Consider the following 5,348-nt stretch of genomic DNA (forward strand, 5'->3'; position numbering starts at 1 on the left):
GGGTTAAAAAATGCTAAAAAAAGATCACGTGATTAATGGACAACCCCTAAGTAGAAATATTAGTTGGCAATAAAAATTTAAACACGTGCTTTAATGATTGTGTTCTTATTACTGCGAACATGCCTAACAAGTTGGCTTCTACAATATTTACTTGTGCCTTCTCTACGCTTCTCTTAATGTAAGTAGTTTTGTTCTGTTTAATTGTATTTCAATTATTTCCACCGCGCGCCTTAGCTTGCCTCCTTTATACATGATAAAGAGTTTACGCTTAGCTCTATATTAACCGACAATATCGATTTTTTATAAAAATTTTAGTCCTTTCATGAATATAAGGACACGTGCAAGTTATCAATTTTCAATTAACATAATATTTTCTATATCCGTCTTTAGTGATATTTACAAGTATTATATTCAGAGTGAAGTAATTATTTGGTACTATTTGTTTACTTCTTTACAGTTTAATCAATCTATTTTAATAAGTGCAACGAAACATGTTAAATTATTGTTACGTGGTTTTATTATTGTTCGAAATTAAATATTTTATGTAGTATGAGTATTTAGATCCATTAGTCATCAAGTTTGTTTGCATTTGATATAAAATATTTTATTAGCTAAAATTATATGCTATCTCTACTATATATAGTTGCCAGTGTAAAAAAGTCCAAATGGTAGATATTAGTAGAAATTGTTCATTAATCATATCTGAATAGCATTTAGCAGATGATTTGTATTTAGACGAGAATAAAACTGTCCCATAGATAATATATTAAAGCAATTTTTAAATTAACAATCGGCGCAGCATGGTACAAAATTTCTGGTCGTAAATATTGATTCACCGGTTTATTTTAATTACATGCTAATTTAACAATGGAACCTGCCCACATATAATATTGATCTTTAAATTATCATGTGAGTCAGGATTTTGCACATTCATAAGGAGCACGGTTTATAGTAATGCAATTGCGTATGCGCAATTTGTTTTGTTTGATGACTTTTGGTTAATGGACATTGCTGATTAGAATATTAACGATTTATTTAACGTTTTCCATTCTAGTTTAGGCGAAATGTTCTTAAGTACAATCACTTCATATCATGCGTATTTAAAAGCGGATCGTACCCGAAAAATAGAGTTGTGTGTAGATGTACCATAATTGCTATTTATCTAGATAGTTAAAACTTATTTGTTGAATAAAATTGTATTTTCTCGTAAGTGCGTACTTTCATCACTAAACTATGATGTTGAATTATCGTGTTGTGTATTTGTTTAAAGTTTAATTATATTTATATTCTGTTGGATCATGCTGATACATAATTGTATAAGTAGGTTTTAGCTATGTTGATTATTTGAACTCTTATATACATGCAACAATTATAATGCGATGCTAATGACGATTATTGTATTATGATCGACATATTGTGTGCTAGCGAGCTCATAAATCACGTGTAATATTGCTACCATATCATGAGTATATACAAATAATGTTAAATGTTACTTCTTTTTTGCATCTAGCATAAATGATATTGATGTGGGTACAAATAATTCGTACTGTATCGTATAGTTGAAAGTTTTTAAGCAGTTGTGAATGTAAGTAGTGTAGACATGTTAAAGTCTTTTTATATCGTACGCGTCGGCGAGATATGGGCCACTGCTTTCTATCCTATATGATGTGTTGCTAGTACAAAAAATATATTAATTTCTACCGTTGTAATTATTTTGCCAGTGAGCGAATATCTTCCGTACTCCGTCATTGTTTTATATTTTATCTGTAACGTTGTCACGACCAAATGAATGTTATATATCGATTGTGGGTAGAATTAGATGCACTTTTAATACGTAGGCTCATTGTGGAATTTTATAAGACGTTTATTAGATTATTTATGGTAACATTACGGATAAATGTCATTATTGTAACCTAGAGTTGTCAATACGAAGCTATAGTTGTGTTGAGAGCTCGGTTTGTACTTGAAATGATAGCTTTAAAGCGATGTTACAACTATGGCTCGAATGACTGTGAAATTGAACATTTTTTTAATGACTCAGTTTTGTTAATATTGTATGTTTGAAGAGAGCCGGTCAGCTAGATAGGTTCCAGCGTATATCACCAGTTGAATGGCACTGTACTGTACCTCTAATATATTAATATGAAAATATTTCCTGATAAAATAAAAGGGAAGCATACTGAATATACTTTTGTTTTATTTAAACCTGTACGTATTTGGGGATTCGTCAAGGAGGAGGGAGGAGGAGTGAAGTATTCGATATAGTGTTTATATAATGTGAAGTATTTAGAAGTATGTAAGAATGAAGTAGGCTGTCTCAATATTTTAAAGTATAAACTCTGTGTCAAGCAATATTCTTTATGTCCATTACGCTTTCACCCCCGGAAAACTGAACCAATTTATATGGATTCGAAACGAGGGTAGTAGAAACTGTCAAGCTAATGGTATGGAATTATATTCGTCTGTTACGTTACGTGCACGGGAGTGAGGCTGCGGACAGACACTAATTGATATAATATTATTTTTTACAAAATCTGCAAAATGGATTACCCCGCCAAAAATAACGCGTCATAAATCCCACAAAAACAGTCATATAGAGAACCTCCTTTTTTGAAGTCGGTCGATAAAATGGATATTCATAAAATGATTGTCGTTATCTGGTAATATTCTAAAAATACCTGGTTATCTAACATTGAATGATGAAATTGGGTGTGCATATTATATATTCATTAGCTGATTAAAATCATAATAAATTTATTATTACGCAGGTATATTCGCCTCGTTTAATTTACAACTAAAAATTAATGCTGAAGTGAAATTGGAAAGTTACATGTTCTCTTTTTTGTTTATATAAAAAAATATATTTTTGTAAATAAACATCTGCATTCAACTGATTTCAGAAAAGTCGCTTACCTCGCCAAGGGATCGAACTGATTAAAATCGGTTATAAATTATACCCTGTACTTTTTCGATGTTAGGTTATATTATACAGATAATGTCTTTCTAGAAAACTAGATTAATCAAACCACGAAATCTTTAATTAAATAAGAAGATTTGAAGACGCATCCTTTCCATACGTACCTTGTCAAAGCCTGACGTCTCGGGCCACCCGTGACTGATTTTTTTAAAATATTTTTCATTGATAAAGCATTTGATACTATCAAGAAAGTTAAAAGTTCAGTAATATACAAATTTTATGGCAAATTTAAATTTAATACTAAAACTGTAAAAAACTGAAATATGTAACAATACACATATTAAAAACATAGCTTTATTCTTTCTTCGATTGTACCTACGCCTGTTTATGAATAAACAAGTAGGTATTGCCAATCTAAATCATGACTTGACCATTTCGAAAGATAAATAATATTTATAGATTACAGTCTGTTATGTTTTATTACTTGTACGTGTGCCATGCATAATTTATCTAAGTACTTAAGTGGATTATAAATTATTGGAATTGGATGATTAATAAACTTATCTATTTACGTATTAACACTTCATTTGTTTACTAAATATGTACTTATGTAGGTACATAACGAATTTAAGTCGACAGTAAATACAATAACACGTTTTCATGTCTATATCTAATTGATTAGGGCTTATTTGTATTAATATAAGAAATAAAATGAAATTGTATTTTTGTAACTCGAAAACTTCTTAAGCGATTACGAAATTTATTTTTTCATATAATATTATGTTGAATTGCTGAATACTTATATTGTACAAACTAAAGCCAGAATTAGATATAATTACGTTTTTAACTTATAATATGTATTTGTGCATTATTTGTACTTGTGTAGATATGTGTATGTGTGTGTGTGTTTAAAGAATAAATAAGCATTCAGTCATGTAGATTTTGCACGACGGTGCAAATAAAATGCTAAAAAAGCTTATTATCTTAAGCTTCTAAATTTTCTTCTAATTCTTGTACATATTTATTTATTTATTTATTTATTTATTTATTACATTAAGGATCACCAACATGACATACACGGATAACGTGGATAGAGAGTTTTATAAAATTAAACAAACAAAGACTTAGTGCTGTCACAATTATAGGCAACCACTACTAATAAAAATAACATTTCACAGCCTGCAGCTAACAGCTATTTAAGTACGAATACCATTTTGTCTTAAATATATTTTACAAAAAAAAAAAAAAAAAACCATAGCAACAGTAAAAAAATATAGTAATAATAATATAAAATTAATGCGAACATACATATATATATATATATATATATATATATATATATATATATATATAATCATGTGATCATGTGGGATTAGGTAAAGGTTCAATCGAAAGCAATTCTTTCTTAAACTTATGTAGCGTATTAGAAAAAATATCAACAGACTTGTTATTTCCAGAAACTATATTATTGTAATCTTCCGTAAGACGAGAGAGGCCTAAATAATGGCCTAAATTACTATTGTGAAATTTTGTATGGAACGGCATATTATTTATACTATGTACAAGTTGAGGTTTAGGGACTAGGATATCGGTTTTCTTCGGCACATTGTTTTGTTGTTTTATTTATTAATCGCTCCAGTGCTGTATATTTACCTAGCAGCTACTTTAGATAAAATCTTCCTTGATCCTTCTTTCCTTTTTTATGCCATAAGCGGGCAACTAAGCCGTTGCCTGATGGTTTGCCTAAAAGGTAAGTGATCACTACCGCTGATAAGCATTCGCAGAGGTAATGCCTCCGCGATTGTGTTGCCCGCTTTAAAGGGCAAAGGGATAAAGAAAGGATAAAAGACTCAAAAGAAGGAATGGTGAGGAAAAGGAAACAGGCGAGGAGGAGGCTAACCCTTTGTAACGTGTGCAATAAATAGTTTTCTTGAGTATTTAGTGCCTTCTGTTGTGAGAGGTGGTGACCACTTTAAAATTTCTTTAGTAATCTGATCTTATATTTGTTCGTAGGAAATGAATCATGAATATTTCCCGGCTTATATGCAATTGCCTGATAAGATAACATTTATCGAGGATTGTTATACATTATAAATTAACGTGATTATTTTCATCAGGATCTAATTGATTGATATTGCATATCGGTGTTTTTAATAAGGCAATCTGTATATCTAGATCATAAAAATTAATACTTTGTATTTTTCCACTATCAATCTAATAAGGAAAGTGGAAACTCCAGTGCTACCAACTTATCTCTGAAATAAAGAGTCTCGTAACCGTCGCTTCAGTGTGGCCCTTGGAATAATATATCTGCCATCACATTAAATAGTATGTGTATAAATAGAAGGATTCGTAATTTGACTCGACAGAGTGACATTGTAGCGAAGCGAACAAGTCCTTTCATTACTAATAATTAATTATGGAATATTTA

This window comes from Zerene cesonia, chromosome 14 (assembly GCF_012273895.1).
Source record: "Zerene cesonia ecotype Mississippi chromosome 14, Zerene_cesonia_1.1, whole genome shotgun sequence".
Lineage (NCBI taxonomy): Eukaryota > Metazoa > Arthropoda > Insecta > Lepidoptera > Pieridae > Zerene > Zerene cesonia.